Source organism: Callospermophilus lateralis, unplaced genomic scaffold (genome assembly GCF_048772815.1).
Source record: "Callospermophilus lateralis isolate mCalLat2 unplaced genomic scaffold, mCalLat2.hap1 Scaffold_63, whole genome shotgun sequence".
Lineage (NCBI taxonomy): Eukaryota > Metazoa > Chordata > Mammalia > Rodentia > Sciuridae > Callospermophilus > Callospermophilus lateralis.
The window spans coordinates 19087358-19108488 of NW_027514713.1; positions in this window are offsets into that span (position 1 = coordinate 19087358).

Sequence of the window (21131 nt, forward strand, 5' to 3'; positions counted from 1 at the left end):
GGAGGGGCTTGTGTTCTTGTCCTCCATGTATAGCACTTCTCACACTTCTCATCTACAAAATAATGTTGTTCCAGTATGCCCCCACCAACCATTGATCTTTTCCTCTTTATTGGATCACTCTCATCAAAATACATTAATATGCCATCATATAGCCAATTCAAAAAAGACAACTTATTTTAATAAAAGTCTGATGCATCTGACTTTCCTCTCGAACTCATGTCCCATTACTCGTATATTACTTTCACATCAAAATGCCTCACTAGTGTTCCCTCCTTTGCTCTCTTCATTCTCATTCTTCTCAATCTTTCTTAACACATTGTAATCAGGTTTTTGTCCCTATCGCTTTACTGAAATAGCTCTCCGCAACCACCATTTGGCACATTTATTTGTTAGCGATCATTCACTCAAGAAAAAATTCAAGTGCCTATTTATTATGTGCCACATTTCTACAGAGGTAGTGAGGAGCACATCAGAATCACAACAGGGTTCTTTTGTACTGGAAGTGAAATATGCAAACTCTTGACAGAAGCATAGTTGGACAAACCTTGGTACATATTCCACAAAATTTGTGCATCTCAGCTTCCTATTGATCACATGAGATGGGAAGCAAGGAATGAAGGGAGGACAGGAAGGCACTCCAAAACAGAGCCAGAGTATCTTGGCCAGTGAGTACACTCAAAGGTGTAGTGCTGACCTGGCCCAGGAAGTCAGGTCTCCTGCCCTGGACCTATGCTTAAGAAAGGTGCACACCTGGATCCCTTTAAATTGCACAGACTTCACAGAAGCAAAGAATCTCAATATGCAAATTCCTTTTAATCGCATTTTTTCATGCTATGTGGCTTCTGGACATTTAGTGTTTCATGTTATATGAGAGTCCCCCTCCCCCATTTCCCCTTGATTATATGAACTCTGAAAGATTCCCTGATAATGTTGGCTTCCTTTATTTTAATGATTATCTATTATGTATATTTTTAAAATATGCTTTTCTAAAATCTTTCAGTAGCTAGGCTAGAGAAAGCAGTTTAACAATTGACTTTGGGCACTGGAATGATGCCTCAGGAAAGTGCTTATTTTCTTTTACAAATAATTACTTTGCCAGAGAATATATAAGGAGGAAGAGAGGGGGCATTTTTCCCCCTTTTGCTCTTCAGAGGAATAAATTGCTCATGTGTTTAAAAAAAATCGAAACTATCTATCTAACCTTTGGTAATAGGTAGATTTGAGTCCTAAGTCTCAAAATCTCAAAATATTCTTCTATATAATAAACTATAGTCATCAGTTTTGTTCCCTAGCCCTGACTAATAACTGCATTGCAGTTTCAATGATGAAGGTGAGAGCAGACACATTCAAGTTTCTTAAGATTGACATTCTCTATAATGGCTGTCCAGTGGTCGAGTTGACTTGGCAAGAACAGCCCTCCCAACCATTTCAAAGATCTTAATGAAGAGCATGCATTTTTTTATAAAGAGCATTTTTATTTTTAATATTCCAAATTAAACCCATTTAATTAGGCCAACTGTTTGTCTCTGGCTATTTAGGAAGAATATAAAATAGACATGGCTATGAAGAAACAATAATAAACCCAACAGGTAAAATCGACTAAGATATTGCATGAAACAATCAAGAACTACTTTTATGGTAATTGTGAACATAAAAAAAGCATAAAATTGCAGAGCTCCATTTGTTGTATATTTTTCAAGCATTATTTCAACAATCACAACAAATTTTCTAGTAAGGTATTTATCTCTAGGAGGAGGGATGTAGGTAATATTATCAGTGTTTTTCAGTCCTAATCCTTTTTTACTTACTTCTTCAAATGGAAATAAATCAAGCTTTTGATATAAAGCAAACTTTAGGAATATTTAAAGCATGTTCTTTTGTCTGCAGGGTAGTAACAGATTTGAATCTTCCTAGCCTACCTCTCACAGTTTATGCTGGCAACAATGCAATTTCAAACAGCAGATGGTTACTTGTGTATCGTAGACAAGGGGGAAAGAAGTAGTGATATACCAACTGGGATTGCAGCTCTGGGAAAACTTGCAAATTTCAGCAAAGGCTATAAAGACTTGAATGCTTATAAGCAATAAGGAAAGGAAAAGTGAACAGGAGGCAAAAACCTTAATACAAAAAAGGAAAGGTTAGTGTGGCAGGAGGTGTAGGCCTGTTACTCTTCCCCAAGGAGAGAGTCATGTATTTGATAATTTTGTTGCTGCACAATGTGTACAGCATCAGAAGAGTGCATCACGGACACAAGGTTCTGTAATGAAGCAAGTAGAGAGTCATCACATGTTCACAACTGAGAATATCTTAACACTGCATTCAGTAGATGGCCTCCCTCTGCATATATAATCAAGCCCCTGCTCAGCCTAGCTCTCCTTTCTTCTCTGTTGATCCTACTGAAGTTATTTTTCTGTCTCATTGTGAATCTATGTCTATTGTACAGATTTATTAATAAAAAAACCACCTCTGTAACGTGTGCTAATGCTTGGTTTTGCTCAGAACTGAGAGTTCTCACATACGAACAAAATTTGGAATACACTATAGGGGTTACAGAGCCCATTATGTCTTAGTGCAGTCCAGAATAATCATCTATATCTCATTCAATCCTTGATGTCCACATTTTCTTAATCTCTGTTTCCTTACCTGCAAATGGGGATAATAACAGTCCTGCCTTATAGGTTGGTTATGAGGATTAAATGAACAAACATGAAGCACTGGAACAATGAACCCTCTGTTGATTACTCAATCTTCTTTTCAGTATTAGCAGGTTAATATGACCTATTGTGTAGATAACAGTGCAAAGCAGTGGTATCTTTTTTTTTTTTTTTTACATTTAAGCAATATATTTTATTTGATATGATAAAGGCATGTTTTTTTTATTTCTTTATTTTCTTTATTTATTTATATATTTTTTAACATCAGAAATTTATTAGTTGCTCAAAACATTACATTGATCTTGACCTATCATATATCATACATTTGATTCAAATGGGGTATGAATTCTTATTAGCGCAAAGTACTTATAAGACAGTGCGGGCGGAGCAGTGGTATCTTTAACTTTGAAAATTCCAATTCTCTCCTACCTGCCTAGTCCAGGAGATGACTGCTTAAAGTAATCAACTATAGCTGGCATTTTGCATTTATCACATGCCAGGCACTATTCTAAACACTTTACATGTATTAACACACTTTATTCTCACAACAATCCTATGATGAAGGTACCAACATATCCCCATGAAAACCATTGTTCTACAACAGCCCAACAGATAACTGGAGGAACCAGCTCAGACTCAGGTTGTCCAGGTCCAGGTGCATATGACCTCTCTCCATGCCTCAGTGCTTTCATTCCAAGCCCCAAGCTCAGTGTAGCTTCTCAGCTGCTCTTGGCCTTGGTTTCTTCCCCTGACCTCTTGCCCTGTAATTCTCTCCACCTTTTCAAGTGTCTGTAATTTCTCCATGTTTCTAACTTTGCATCTGCTTTCTAAACAGTTCTCCATTACTTTTGAAACAAGTAAATTCAATCCTTTGATCAATGTGTAACTTAAGACTATTCTCTTTGCTCTCTTTTCTTGCTATAGTAAACTTCAAGAGGACAAGTTCCAGCTGTGGGTGACTTTTTTCAAGTCTGTGTGTTCCTTCTTCATTTCCTTTCATGCCTCCACTGGCACTGTACTTTGAAATTTACTGTGACCCACACAAATCTAAAGAACTCTCTTGGTTCTTCTCTTACTGAGGGAACTTTGGATATGGAGCAGTTAGTCCAGGCAATGAGTGAATTTCAATAGTTTGTGGAAATAGCCTCTACAAGATAGGCTGTAGAAATAGTATAAAAGACTTCTTTGAAAGAAATTAGTGTTCTTCATTTTATTTATTTGTACTTCAGGAACTACTCTCGATCACTTAAGATTTAAATGGCTTGTTTTTAATGTGAATTTTTCCAATATTTGTGGAATAATTACTCAGTTTCCTATATTTGAGAATTGTTTTTTCCCCATTCTTTTGACATTTCATTAGCATTATTCCTTTGCTGCAAACTTTAACAGTCTCACAAAACATATTGCAAATGAAGTGCATAATTAGCAGAAGAATGTTCATGATCTCAATTTTTTTAAAGTAAGTGATATTTAAGAGCTATTAAGACAGGTTGTCAGGTTGTCATTAACTTGTAATAATTACCTATGGACCTTACATATAATTGCTAATTTAAAAATTTCATGGTTTGAAGCTGTGTATTAAAAAACAAATCACTCACACCACACACACACACACACACACACACACACTTCTTTAAATCAGCTTCTAGGAAAGGATATTTTCTGATGGAATTAATATTCACCCAGTGCCACTTCCTGACTGGGTTTTAGTCCAGCTTTTAAAGGACATCTTTTTAGATTTTAAAACATTAATACAAAGTCCAAAATGAAGAAAGCTTCAATAATTGTTTGTTGAATGACTACACAACTGTATTGTGAGGTAAAGAGGATCAGGAGAATATTTTCAGTCTCTCTTGCTTTTTCACTCCTTTGTTTCACTTAAGAACTATGTATTAGGGCAGAATTCTGGTGGTAAAAATAAAAACAGGAAGAAGAGAAAGTCTATATACAGAATGGTAGTATCCTCTTCTTTTACCCAGTTGTATTCTGGATTTTTCAAGGGAAAAATAGTTATGTAGTCATAATAATGCAGAACATAAATACTGACTTAAATGAAATTGTGCTAAGAGCTATACTGGATTCTGTAGTAGTCAGGGTTTGAGAGCTAGAGAGAGATAGAATCAGGAAGTGTCAAATGATTATGGAGGTTGACAAGCCCCAAGGTATGCAGAATAAATTAGTAAACTGGAGACCCAGGAGAACTGATGGTATATTTTCTGTCCAAACTCTGGCAGGCTCAAGATCCAGGAAGAGAAACATATTTCAGCTGGCATCCAAAGACAGGGAAAAAATAGTATTTGAGCTTAAATGCAGTCAGGTGGGAAGACTTCTCTCCTAATCAGTCAGATTCAACCTTTTTGGATGAAGACCACCTACACTTGGGAGCATCTACTAAGCAATGAGTTAAATGCTAGTCTCAGCCAAAACAATTCCTCACCGAAATTCCCAGAATAACATGTGACAAATATCTGGGTACCTTATGACCCAGTCACATTGACACATAAAATTAATCATTAGTGTTTCTTTCAAATTGAAATGTATGAATGAGCAGAGCTAAGGATTTAGAAAAAGGAATTTACAGTTAGTAAGTAAACAGGTAATTCTAAACTTTGTGAATCAAAAGTTAGCCATGGAATTATAGTATTTGAAACTGTAGTGTAATGCTCTGTAAGTATGATATAATAGTTTATAACAGTATCTGTCATGCTATATGAATTTAATATTAGCTATTATTAATCAAGTATAGGGATGTTTAATTATGCATTCTGTTATTTAATTCTGATTTGTATTTTATATAAATTTCTTAAATATTTTTACTTTTAATTAAATTTTCACATAATATGTATTGAAAATCTAATATGTATGGAAGTTGTTTGAAAAGGACCAAGCCCATGCTCAGTTTCACCTTATGCTCTTCTTCTCAGTGATGTTGAAGGTGGTTTTCTGCAAACTACATTTCCCAGAGAGCCTTGCCACCTGACTTTCTGTTGCACTCAGTAGTAGGCACTAGAAGGAGATCAGAAGACAGGAATCCCTCTAGTTTCTGACAGAGTCTCCTTCACCAAAACTTAGAATCCTCTGAGTTCTCTTCTGAATTAGGCTTCAGCTTTTCGAATTCCAAATCCACCATGCATCACTCAGTTTCAGCAAGAATTTTACTAAATTGGATTGCCCAGAATCCCTTACCTTCCTTACATGACCATCTTTGATATCTGAACAAATTCCTTATTCTCCACTATCCCTCAGGTGATGTATGGTCACCATGGTCTGATTCATCCAGAGTCTTTCCTGCTGCTTTTGTGAGAATTCTACTGTACCCTCTGTTCCCTTTTACTGATTTTTCCATAACTAAGACAAATAGTATCTCCTATGTTTCCTACATCTAGCACTGTAACATCCTACTTTAACAGGTTGTAAATTAAAATCGAGGCCAGTTGTATACAGAGGTTTCTTTTCACCTCTTTGCAGTAGTCCCAGATAGAATCTGGTTTTACTGATGTAACTGCTTTCCAGCTCTGTTTTTCTGTAACAGTTCCCTACCCTTTGCCAGTCACTGCCTTGGCCTTTTCTTTTAAAATGCTAACTTCCTTCTAGGCTCTCAGAATTAGCTGCCTCATTCTTGCCAGAGGAACAAAAGTGAGTGATTGAATATATATATATATATATATATATATATATATATATATATATATATATATATATATATGTGAAAATATATATGTAAGTATGTTCAATTGGAAAAGAAGAGATTGAGAAATTTAACCCAGAAAATAACACTGAAAAGCAAAATACATGATTAGGAGCTGAAAGATAAAACATTTTTTAGGGGTAAATATGGAAATCTCATATCTAAGTATTAGGAGTTCCAAAGTAACAAAACAGAGAAATCAGCTGGATGAAGTAGTGCATGCCTGTAATCCCAGTGACTTAGGAGGCTGAGGAAGAAGGATCAGAAATTGGAGGCCAATCTGGGCAACTTAATTAGGCCCTAAGCAACTTAATGAGACTCTCTCAAAATAAAATATAAAAATATCTAAGGAAGTAGTTCAGTGGTAAAGTGTACCGAGTTTAAATCCCCAGTATAAAAAAAAAAAAAAAAAGAGGAGGAGGAGAAGAAATTGAAGGATCAGGATTATTATTGGAAAAGTGAATCTATTATCAAAGTAGTACTAAAAGAAAATTCCTAGTACTGTGCAATATGAGTTTCTCAAGTAAAAGAGCCCTCAAACTGCATAATGAATTTTAAAGAGACAGATAACAAGACACTTAATTATGGAATATTAGATCACCACGCATAAGAAAATGGTCCCAAAACTTTGCAAGAAAGTGCGAAGAGAGCTAAAGAGACATTTGCAAAATGGCAGGAAGTGGAATGGAAGGAGATGGTAGTTCTTCATAAGAATAATTTTAGTGTTAATTGCTAAAACAGTAATATTGGAATTGTTTGACTTAAAACTGAAATTAAATTTGAAGACATTTATAGAATTTGCAAAATATTATAAAACCAACTAATAACATAACCAGATTCAGATCCAAAACCACTAACACCAATTTCTATTTCCTTTAATATAGTTATAATTAGTGTTGAGTAAATACAAATGAAGAATAATCAGACAACAAGGTTAGAAAGTAAATATTGTGCTTGTTTTTCCAAAACAATAAATCTGAATGGCTTGATAAAAGGAGAGAAAATCATTTAAAGCTGATGAACTGACCATGCACTATCAACCCTGAAAATACTAGAATCATTAAGGAGAAAATGTTTTCTTTGATCTGGTGTCGGCAATGATCAAAGTACCTTTTCCCATCTCCTTCCCTCTCCTCTAGTAGATATGCAATTCTTCTTGCCCTGGGGTTCCAAATCACCCAAGCTGAGCCAAGTCCACTGTCTCATCCCCTACTTTTGGTGAAGATGGGCACCTGACACAGGAAAGACCAGTTGGATCTTTTATTGATATTTATAAAACTGAACATATGGCAGAGAAGATCTTTTCTTCTGAGATCATGAAACCATTAGAATAAGAGCTCAGGGCTTCTAAGAATTATGTCTTCCAACATATGGCACAAAATGGGAGAGAGAAGTGAAAAGATGAGTGTTCTAATGGTCTTCTGAATGTCACATTCTAACCTGTCTACTGCCAGATCCCTGCAGCCTTCCCAATGGTGATTTAGGAAGACAATACATTCTTTTCACTTAAGTGAGTTGAGTTTGTCATTGTGTTTTACAATGGTACCAAAACCAGAAATAACAAGAAGTATTTGCAAAATTATAGAGCATGGCGAAGAATGACAACTGGCTTGATTTTTGTGATGAACCAGAATGATTATTAGTTATATCTAAAATAAAAATAGTTTCCACTGTAGACTTGAGTTGATAAAAATGGTTTTTAACAAAGATTCTTTTTCTATAGCAGTGAGTTAATACAGGAAGAGTAAGAAACTGGCTGAGGACAAGATGGTGGAATAGAGGGGGAAGCGCAGCCCAGCCATTCCTCAGCACCAGACTTTTAAAGTGGAAATACTGCACCTCAGCAAGGGGTTTCTAATATAACGCATCTCCACCAACTCCAGGTTCACCCCTGAAAAATATGTGAAAACTATGTTCCTTCTTCAGACACTAGAAGATGCCCCAGCAATGCCACTTTTCAGTGGGAAGTAGCCAGATATGATGATGTCACCCCAACTAATTATACCCCTTCAGAGTATGGAATGAAGGACATAGAGAATAAGCCTCAGGGCATTTCCCCTATCTGCAGCTGTTCCTCCACCCACCTTCCTGCCATCTTCAGGGAGACATCTGTGGTAAATTGGAGGTTTTGACATTTAGAAGTGCAGGTCTCAGCTGTTGAGAAGGCAGGAAGGGAAAATGGGTAGAACACAAAAGGAACTCCCACCTGACCCCCCAACCTGACTGAATCAGGTGATCCCAGGACAATAGGCCCCAGGAAGTTCTTTATCTCCCCTCCTGTCCCATCCTAAATGATGCTGCCAAACCAACTCAATCTCATGCCTGGACCTGCTGAATCCTATAAAACTCAGACCCTTGTTGTAGCCTGCTGCCATTTTCTTTCCTGAAAATGTACCCCTCCTTGCTTGATAAAAGCATCATTGATCCAATAAAGAGAGAAAAGAAGGAAGGAAGAAAGAAAGAAAGAAAGAAAGAAACTGGCTGGGAAATAAGCAAAATATTTTAGCATTTCACTCACAATGAAGAATGAGATTACTTTATAAAAATGGTGAAGATAAATTCTTTCATGTGGTTGTACTTTATATTAATTTTAATAACTGTGCTTTGTACAAGCTACCAGCATTTAAAGTTGACATTTTTGATAAATTTTTGAAAATACATGAAGCAGTAATTTTTAGAAGAAATGATGTGGGGGTCTAGCAGTCGTAGAACTGGGGAAGTGCTCTCAAACCTCTTGAGTACCAGTCATGCACCAAGCCTTATATGCAACATCACATATGTTTAATACAATCCTATTACATTGTTTTAACTAGACTTATTTTTTAAACGAAGAAACCAAAGTTCAGAGATGTAATTACTTGCCTGTGATTACAAAGTTAGTAATGTAGAAATTGAAATTCAAATCGAAGCCTCTAACTCCCAAATTTATTCTTTTCACAATGCCTCACTGCCAAATTGAAATCCATATCTGGTTTCATAGGTATTATTGCTGTGTTGTCTCAAAAGAATATATAAATTTACAATAGTTCAGTAGAATTTTCATAGATAAAAATTTTTATTTTTTTCAATTTAGACACTGATTCTTTCAGAGCAAGATATGGATTATACCTCCTTTCACCATTATGCTGATTACAGTGATGAATATGCTGCTCATACATAATTCATTCAATACTGTCCCTTTTTTATCATTAGGATCATGATAACATGATTCTTTCTATATAAATTTCAATTTGGAGACTGTTAAACCTAATTTATTCTGACTGAATAAAAGTATTTTCTCATTAATAAATTTTATAGTTGATATATGTAATTGAATTTGTTTCCAAGTATGTAGTTTAGTGTGCCTTTCTGTTACTTCAGTTCCACCAAAGGACCAAAGAGTCTAGACAAAATAATAGGTGTCAATTTCCCTTCCAATATAAAGAGAGTAGATAGGCCAACTAAGGATTTAGAGGTCTTCTAGACTTGCAGTGCCTAATACAGTAGTTTCTAGTTACATGATTCTATGTAAGTTCAATGCATAATAAAATAAAATAAAATAATATTCTCCAGTTATACCAGCCATTAGTACTAAAGTACTAATAGTAAAATATGACCAATGTCCTCCATCTTGAACAAGGCATATTTAAAATATTTTTTTTCACTCAGGAAAGTTCTATTGGATAACATCAATATACATAACATGAAAACACATAGTTTGAAGTAGCTGCTATGAACTCTCGTGAGCCCTGAGCGTGAGTTGCTTTTCCATAGTAAATGTTAACTTTTATCAATTGTATACTCAGAAGATGAAGTTTTCAGAGAGTATCAGAAAAGCAACAAGAAGAAAAGGCTGCAGCTAATCCAAAGATTCACCATGAAGTTACAACTGAACCTGTCTGATGAGCTTTTCCTGCCAGATTTCTCTTCTCTACTTCTCTGCTTATGATTCTGTACAAACTACAAATATGAAGCATCAGATGTAAACATGGGGCAAAATATGAGGTAAGAAGTAACAGACTATGTGAAAAGAAGTGTACCAAGAGGAATAAAAAAACATCAACTGTACCTTTCTTCGCCAGTACATCATGTGACAAATGTGAACTGAAGTCAGAGAAAAGTTTCCACTTGAATAAAGGTCTGAATTTTATGTTAAAAAAAAAACCTTAGATTATTTTGGTTATTGGAAAGTTTTCTAAAAACCTTGGAAACTACCCAACTTCATTAGGGAAAAGAAAAAAAAATATTCACCTGAAATTCAAAATTTAGAGGTGAAAAAGAAGAGAGTTGCATTCTGCCTGTGCCCAACCTACTCTAATACAGTTCAATAAATTGGTTTTAGAAGTAATATAGGAAGTCAAACAAGAATGAATTCTTAAAAGTAATATAATTTTAATAAAGAAAAATAATCATCACATCTAATCTCAGCCTTACCTGGGCAAGTGTTTTGATCATTCTATATCAACCCCAAGGTTTATTCTTCAATAAAGTTTTTAATCCATTTTTCCTTGATTTCCCCTGTCTGCTAATCTCTTGCTCTGAACTCTTGTGAGTTAGAATCATAATGTGTTCATGTTTTTTACTGCTACCTAGCTTAGAACAAGGTGCTTTTTCACTTGCATGTAGTTGTATATTGTATTTGTGTAACATTTGTTTTCTTAAGTAGTTTTTAAAGATTCTTTATATGAGATATGGAATTAATTAGCTCAACAAGTTAACTTATATTGGCAATGTAAAGGTCAATAAAATCTTACTTTTGGTTAATAAAATGGTAAATTCCATTTCATTAAAATTAAAATCAATGGCATGTTATTATCTAATGAAAAAGATTCATAGCCCATACAAATCTTAGGACTTAGCAGAAAAGGGAGGAGATTTGTTGAAAACTGAATTCTTGACTCTAACACCATAAAAATGTTCATCAATGTTTCTGAAGAATGTCTTCTCTCAAAATTTTGCGTCATAAAGAGATAACTTCTTAAAATGATATTAAGTTAGCTGCAGAGAGAAATGTTTTCCAATTTTCTATAGTTTATGCAAATCAGCATGAAGTATATATTAAATTACCATTCTGTGGTATACCACCCCTTTCCAATGCCATTGGAAGAAACTCTGTTACTGCTACCTTCATTCTGTAGTTGAAATCTAAGAACCAACTCATCTATCCATTGGGACTCATCCTTGATGATACCTCTTTTTCACTTTCCCACCTCATGTCATTGTACACTTCTTCCCAAACTTGTCCCATGTGCTGCTTTCCACATCTCAGTAGATAGTGACACTATCACTTTGTATTTTGTGTATAAAACCTTGCCTTCATTTTCGACTGCTCTCTTTTTCTTATTCCTCACACTCATTCTGTTAGAAAAATTGTTGACTCCCAGAAGATATACAGAATCTGGCCCTTGTCCTCAGTCCATATGAGCATATGAAATAGTCACAAGCTGGCATCTTTGTTTCTATCTCACTTCTTTACCTTCTTTACGTTTGTTTTTTTTTTTTCTCTCCCACAGTGTTCATCACGTTCTAAAATAAAATATTATTTACTTTTACAGTTATATTTATTATTCAATGGTATCTCCTCTGCTGCAGTGTAAACTCTTTTTGGGCAGGGAACTTTGTGTGTGTGTGTGTGTGTGTGTGTGTGTGTGTGTGTGTGTATTAAAGCATATATATATATATATATATATATATATATATATATATATATTTTTTTTTTAAAGCATTCTTTTTTTTAAACTTTATTTTATTTATTTATTTTTATGTGGTGCTGAGGATCTAACCTAGTGCCTCACATGTGCTAGGCAAGTGCTCTACTACTGAGCCACAGCCCAACCCCCATTAAAGCATATATTTTATATGTAAATATATAATATATAAATAAATATTATAGATACATATATGTATGTGTCTATAAATGTTACATACATTTATTATGTATATGTATATATGTATGAATACACAGACAAGTATTAGGCCAAGCATTCATTCACTCCCTAAACACTTATTGAATATTTTCTAATACATCATTTAAACATTTGGATAATGGACCATATCTTTATATATATATATATATATATATATATATATATATATATATATATATATGTGTGTGTGTGTGTGTGTGTGTGTGTGTGTGTGTGTGTGTACGTATTATTTGTATAAACTGGTTTTGGTAGAATAATTGTAAATATATTTGTTTTTTCAAATCTCTATTCTTTAACAAAATAATCAAGACTTAATTTATATCTAAAGTACCTTAGATACTTTGAAGACCACAGAATATTAAAGCCTCAATCAGACTACAAGAGAATAATACAGAGCTGGACTTCTGTCACTATGGATAGATATACAAAGAAATAGCATGTTGCTTGTGTTATTTAATAGGAAAATGGTTGAACTAAAATGTTCCTTCAAAAACATTTCTTTCATATATACCATGTTTAAGTAATTGTACATAGTTTTATATGCACATTTGTGTGCACACAAAAATGAGTGACATATAAGCCTTGCTCTAAAGGAGCTAACAAATAGTAAAAATTTATTTAGTGAAAAAATAATTATAATATTTAAATCATAATGTGATTTTTACCATTTCAGGAGCCCATACATAAAGGTATATATACTTAAAAGAAAAAAGAAAAATATGAAGCTTTCTGTTTCTATTTCTTTATTGTGCAATTGAAATAAGAAATGAAAAGAAATTTTTTAAATTGGAAAGTTTTCCTTTCCATTTTTGAGACAAAATATTTGTAAACATTTATTAAAATTTTATATACCAATTAAAGACATTTTGGAAGCAATATCTTTTAAAAATTTTAGAATGATTATACTTTGAAGTGTAGGATGGTTAAATTTTTATAACAAGAAGGATTACAAGATCTTTGTTTTATAGAACATTATAATGGGGCTATTTCAGCAAAAACATCCAAGTCAGGGGCTAATTAAATAGATATCAAAGGGGCCACCCATATGCAAAGAATCTTAAATACCCTAGGAATTAAGGTAAATTATGTTTATTATTAAATATAAGAATAATTAGCCTATCGCTGACTTGTAGAATGAAGAAAATAAATTAATGCTATATGAAGCAATGATCTTATGCATATTTATATTTAACGTTGAAAAACAGCAAAAGAATATTGGCATTTTTGAAAGATAGTCTAATTTGTTAAATTCAAAGTGTGTAGTTTATCCAATTAGCGACTTTTGGATATAAATTCCATTTATTTGTCTCTTAACACATCTATTTATGAAAGAAAAAAGACAAAATATCTCTAATATTTTATTTGTCTTGACAATGGAAAATTTCTTATATGCCTTAATCAAAAATATTTAGAAATTTATTTGGTTTCCCTTTTTTCACCTTTTCCATAGAATATAATCCACTTCCCAAATATTTATTCTTCCTTTATTCTTCTCATTTTATATTCATCCTCCTTCACAGATGTCTCTGATGTTACTACCCATATTACTTCCTTCTGTATTTTTTTTAAATTAGTTTTTATTCTGCTACATATGAATACATCTATAGGCTTTTAGATTTGGAAGGATACAATGCCTTATCTTTGTACCTGCATCATTTATAAAAGTCCAGTGTTGTGCTAGTAAGCTAGCTCTCAAAGGATCACACAATCCTGATTTGTAGTGTTTAACTAATATCTCTAGTGTAAATATACCTGCAGTTTGGTGATATCAAAGTACCAAACCAACCGCCAATATTCCTGAATTTTTAACAATCAGTTTCTATAAGCCAGTAGGAACTTACTCAAACACATGCTGCAGGAATCCACCTTATCTCCATTTGAAAAATCTTCAGCAACTTGAGATTACTTCATACATACCCATTTATTAAATAAGAGTTTAAATTGTAAAAATGATCTCCCTTATACAGACCCAATACCCTCCCCCAACACACACACAATTTAAAAGATAGAACTTCTTTCCCTTAGTTTGAGCACAATTTTTTTACAACTATTCCTCACATCCCATCATTTTGACAGTCCTGTAGAATGGATTCTATTCCTGGGGGTATATAATAATTAACAGTCAATGACAGCCAGAAATTAACACCTAGCTCCAGATGTAGTCTGGGCAGAGAAAAGTGCCAGAGAATTATTACTTTACTTGTCTTGGCCACTATACTTTTGCTAATGCAGTTTGAGGATTCATTAGATATTTTTTGGCTGCCACATTACACAGTTGGCTTGTATGGAATTGTAAAGCCAAACTTAACCATCCAGGTTTTTTCCCCCCCTTAAAATGTAGCTAAGCTTGTTTTCCATCATCCTGTAGCTGTCCAACTAATTTCTGAAACTAGGTGTAGGAATTGACTTTAATACCTTATGCATTTCATCCTATTAATTAAACACTCCATTTGAAGTCATAATCAACCCCTTTCATCTTTATGTTTGTGATATTTTCAGATATAAAAGTATACCTTCAGTATCTCTTCTGTTTTTAATCTAAAGAAAAAATAATCTAAAATGGTTAGGATACTAAGAATTATTGGAGAGCCTTTCTATGAGAAGTAGCAGCTTATAGAAAAGGCCTGAGCTTTAGATCTTTTCATTTTTTTTTTCATGAACTATTCTCTCTTCTCACCAGGCATCCATCATTATGAAATGATGAAATGTAGCTCAGAAACACTTTTTTTTTGTTACACCATCTGCATGGACTAAATTCCAAATGTTCCTTTTTCTCCAAAGTGCATATTTTCAATCAAAGCAGGAGATGATAACACCACCTGCACAATCCAACTTTCCTGCCTCGAACTGTTCAGACTTCAATCTAAGACTTCAAAGTAACTAGAGATATAATTCAGGATACTTCCTTTATATCACTCATTTTCTCATGAGTCAGCAAAAGAAGGAAGCAGCTTAAGCTTTTTATAGGTTTTGGCAGATCCCTCTTTATCTCTGATAAGAATTTCTTGGAAGACAGAAGCCTTCCCAGTTAGCTATGGGGAATGTTTATATAAGTAATAATTAAAGAGAAAACCACTAGTACCTACTATGTCTTTTTCTTACAGAGACAGTGCTGCTTTCTTTGTACCTATTTGAACTATTTATTTTGCACATGTTAATGTAACTACATATTCATTTCAAGCTATGTTGTCATATACTTTTGATGGGGTGTAACCTTATCTTCTTCACTCACTTAAAAATCAAAATCTGTTTTAAATATTTTATCTCTCAAAGAAATGAAATTGCTTAAATAGTTTTTGTTCACCTGTTTACGTATGTATCTTACACGAGAATTTTCTTAATGGGTTAATTGATATGGTAATGTTATTATATGATTTATTAAAATCTACCTGAAATATAAATGTTTCTTTTGTTAAAATAAAACAAAAAAAGTTTTCTCCATCTTTCCCAAATGAACTAGACCATAGAAAACTACTTCAATTTTAGTTTTCATATCCCAATTCATATTTTAACAATCCCACACCCCATCTCCAATGTAACTCTTGCTTCCTAGCTTTATTGCACCTACTTGTGCTTCTTTTTTAAAATAATCTATCCTTCTCTCTCTGATGTCAAACTCCTGCTCCAAACAAAACTCTTCTAGAACATCTTCTTAACTGATCATGCACATTCTTAATCCATTTTTTTTCTCAGCATTCTGTCAAGCATAAAGATGCTCAGGATGAAGCAAACAAAATTAAACTTATTAGTATGTTGTTGAAAGATCAGTGCTCATTATTGTCCAATCTTTGCATTATACCTTTCTACTTCTATAGCAAAGTCACTGAGTAAAGACTGTGCTGCCTATCTCCTATAACTCTTTCCTTCCAGGGGCTGTAACCTAAAGCAAACTCCTTACAGTGGCATATGATGCATTCAACAACTCTCCATTTTTCAGGGCTCAACAATTAACATGCAGCTTCTAACACTCAAGGCTTCTGAGATGTTCCTTAAAATTTCCAGAAGGTGCTGAGGAATTATTCCATACTTAATATGGGAATGCCTAACAATTCTACCTTTTGGGGAGAAAATATTTTTCTTCTTCTAAACATAAGGCTTAGTTTTAGGAGCAGGTTCTCCGTGAAGTCCCTCCTATACCACTGTTGACTTGGTATTTCCTGATACATCCACTTCATGCATGCCTTAAGTTCCTCCCAGAATTTCCTTTATCCTATCTCTGCCCTTTGGTTGTGTTAAGAGCTCTACTAAAGTATAATTGATATGCCAACAAATAAAAAAAACCCTGCACATGTTTAATGTATATACTTTTATGAGTTTGCATATATGTACATCATGATTAAGATCAAGGTATTAAAAAGATTCATCATCTCCAAAACTTTCTTGTGTCCCCTTCTGTTTGTTTGTTGTGGTGAGAACATTTAACATAATATGTACCTTCTTAACAAAAATTTTAGTGTATATAATACTGTGTTGTTAACTGCAAGCACTATGTTGCATATTGGATCTCTAGAACTTATGCACCTCATGAAACTAATAAAACTTTAAACTCTTTGATCAACAGGTACCATTTCTCCTTGTCCCAGCCCAACAACCACTATTCTGTTCTCTGTTTTCTATGTTCTCTATTTCATATAAAAATAAAGAGGAATCACCTAGGCACAGTTGTGCGTCCTTATATTCCCAGCAACTTGGGGGGATAAGGCAGAAACATTGCAAGTTCAAGAACAGCTTTTAACAACTTAGACCTTATATCAAAATAAATGGATGTATAGACAGATAAATATAAATAAATAAATAAACAAACAAATAAATAAATAAATGAGTGGGGGTGCAGTTGAGTAGTAAAACACCCCTGCATTCAGTTTTCAGTATCAAATAAATAAATAATTAGGTATTCATACTTATTCATGACTGTTGTGGATACTTCAGGTAAATGTAATGTGGAATTTATTCTTCTGTGACTCTCATTTCCCTTATCATAATGCTTTTCAGGTTCATCCATGTTCATACAAATGGAAGGATTTCTTCTCATTATGAATGGTTAATATTTCATTGTAGATATCATATTTTCTTTATACATTTATTTGTCAATGAACTTTTGCATTATTTCTATATCTTGGACATTCTGAATAATGCCACAATTAATGTAGGCTGGAATACATCTTTTTGAAATCCTTATTCCAATTTTTTCATATAGGTGCTCAGAAATGAGATTGTTGAACCATATGATTGTTTTATTTTTAATTTCTTTAGGAAACTCCATACTGTTTCCCATAGTGGCTATATCGGAAACAGACCCCCTTTTAAATTAAAAACAATTTCCTTGTAACTGCTTTTCTGCATCTTGCACTTCCTAACACTAATGGGGGTTGAGGCCCTCCCATGCTGCTTGTAAGGGGCATCAAGGAAGTTGGACTGACATGTTGCTGATTAACACCTCCTAGTAAAATTCCCAACTATTTCCTACATTTTATCCACTGTGCCTCCTTCTTCTCTTATAAAATCTTCCCATGATCCTGATTCCTAAAGATGAAAATCTGAGACAGAATGTTTTCCTCTGTCTTCCTCAAGATCATCTTGGGATAGACCTATTCTCCTTGCCAATCTATCTGCCTAGTGTTACTGGAGAGATGAGCAATAAAGCCATTCCTCACTGCTATATACCTTCTACATTCCATCCCACAGTTTGTGACGGTTCTGATTTCTCTAAGTCCTCACTTTACACTTCCTTATTCATATTTTTTAAATGACAGTCTTCCTAACAGGTGATATCTCTTTGTATCTCACTTGCATTTCTCTAATGACACCATCTGAGTGCTATTTAATGTACTTGATGGACATTTATATGTCTTAAGAAATGTCTCTTCAAGTTCTTTGTCCATTTTTTAACATAGTTATTTGTTTTCTTACTATTAAATTGTATGAATTCTTTATATACTTTTGGTATTAATATCTCATCAGATAAATGCTTTGCAAATATTTTCTCCTGTTCTGTAAATTGTCTTTTTGCTCCTTTGCTTGTATTCTTTACTATGCAGAAGCTTCTGAAATGTGATATAGACCAACTTTTCCAGTTTTGCTGTTTCGCCCATGCTTTTGTTGTCTTATTCAAAATCACCGCCAAGTTCAACGTCAAGAAACTTTTCAGATCTTTTCTCCCAAGAGTTTTATAGTTTCACGCCCTACATGGAAGTTTCAATCTACTTTGAGCTGATTTTTGTATATTGTATAAGATAGGAATCTAACTTAATTCTTCAGCTGTGATATCTAATTTTCTTAATACGAGGACTATGTTTTCTGCATTGTGTATGCTTGGGACCCCTGTCAAAAAACAGGTGTTGGCTATGTATGTTTGGGTTTGTTTCTGGGTCTCCAATTTGTTTCATTGTTATATACATCTACCTTTGGATTTCAGACGGGCTTTTGATGCCATTCCAGTTTGAGCAGCTCTTCTTTTCTTCCCACAGTAATTAATTTATGTATTTTTCATAATTACTTACTTATTTATTTGGTACTAAAGATTGAATGTTTTGCTGCTCAACTATACCCCAGTCATTTATTTATTTATTTATCTATCTATTTATTTTGATACAGAGTCTATCTAAGTTGGTAAGGCTGGTCTTGAATTTGCAATCTTCCTGCTTCATCCTCCCAAGTTGCTGGGAATATAGGGATGCATCACTGTGCCTGGGTGATGGCCTCTTTATTTTTATATGAAAAATCTAAAATGTACTAACACTCCATACTTATAATGCATCTATGAAATGCACATTTTTAGGAAAATAATAAATCCCATTACCTAATTATTTTAACAAGTATTTCAATTAATTATTCATCAATGAGAGGTAGGAATATTAAGATTATTATGCTCTACTCCTTATAGGTTTTTATTTCATTATAATGAATTTTTAAATCCCCTTCTCCTCAAAAACTACTCTGAGTTGGGTGGAGGAGTACAGAACTCAGAGGCTGAAGCAGGAGGATTGTGTTTCATTCTTTCCTACTTAATTTGGAGCTCTTTTACAAAAAAATGCCACCTTATTCATTTTTCTTAGTACTTACAGCATCTAATACATTGCCTTATTAATCAGAGTAGGTGAATAAAAATGTCTGTTGAATCAAAATGTATTTGATTAACTTCAATGACAGGATAGATTCCCCTACCCTCCTTGGGATTGAACCGAGGGTTTTTGCTTTACCACTTTACAATTCCAGACTCCCTTTTGGAAAAATTTTGAGACAGGGTCTCCACATGTGGTTGAAGTCTCATCAGATTGCTGAGGCTGACCTCAAACTTGTGAACTTCCTGCCTCAATCTCCCAAGTGTTGGGATTACAAACATGTGTCACTACACCTAACTTAGGATAATTTTTTTTTTTCCTGAGGGGAAAGTAGATGTGCATTTGGTTGTTGTTTTTAATTACACAAGATAATGTAATACTCATTTAAATGTGCAAATGATTTAAACTCAGCGATATATACTGCTGTCAACACAAAGAATCATATATAATCATATATATATACTGCAGTCAAAACAAAGGAATCTTCACAAAGATTCCTCTACTAAAATTCCACCCTCTTGTCAAAAATGGCATGTCTCATTGCTTTCAAGACATATTCACATATAAACCAAGTGATAAGAAAATCCAGCACCTGCTGCCTTTAGGCAAACTAAAGATTCCTATGTTTAGAAACCTTATATATCTAGATAGTAGAAGTGTAGAATCATTTTGTTTGGCAAGATTGTTCCACTTTATCTTATTGATGCTCAGATATTTGGGTAATATAAATCAGTCAATCATCTTCATTGGGTTTGTCACACAACCCTTATACCTTCATAACAGATATATCTCTGAATAGATTGTTTTTCCTAGTTCTTTCTTCTGATTGTAAGGCTCCTAAAATATAACCTTAAAAATGGTTCATCATGACTCTCAGAAAATGAGAATGGGATGAAATGTTTTATTCTACTCACTAATGAATGATCCACCTAGTAAGGTATTATAACAAATAAAAAAGAGAATTTGGCCGTCAGGCCTTCAAAAATGCTCAAGTAATTTGTTAATAGATGTCGAAACCCATATAGTCCATACAGCAATAATAGGTAATATTTGAGGTTATCTTTTCTTCAGATCAGAATTCTCTTTTACCTTTCCTTACTGGGCCAATTTTATTTCATCATTCTCATTTTTTTATAATTTATCTTCTACTCTTACAGACATGTAAAGTGATCTAATCTTCAGAAAGTCAGTTAAAGCTCCATTCCCTTATAGATAAACAAAACCCTGAGAAAACTTTTAAAGGACATCCAGTATTCTTGCAGTTTCCAAGTGTTGGGAAATTTTTTTGTGACAGGCCATCTAATTTGGGAATGTGATCATGATATTTAATCTTTCCCTAGATTAACTAGAGCTAATTGCAGTTTATTAATATTTAATAATTAAATCAATATTTTAAGATAATTATTAAAGATAAAAAATAAAAGATATTTTAAGATTCTTATTAAAGATAATTAATAATCACTAATAATTTAAAGCATAATTATTAATGATTATTAGCAATTAATAATTACTAATAATTATTAATTGGCTACAGTGATTCCTTTTTGATATTCAACATTACTGATTCAAATTATAGCTTGATATTACAGTCATTCAGCTTCTGAAGGGACTCAGAATTGTCTCATTTTGTGACTTTTCTGAGCTCAATATAAATGGCTTCTGTACCTTCCTTTCTCTGTTTTTTCTAGTCACTAAGGATTCATGGTCTACCTTTAACTTCAGTCCCTGTCCTGAGTTAAGTTTCAAGTTATTTTCAGATTCCAATATCACAAAGTCACTATAATTACTTTTTACAGTTCACATCCAGAAGTCCTCTTGGTTC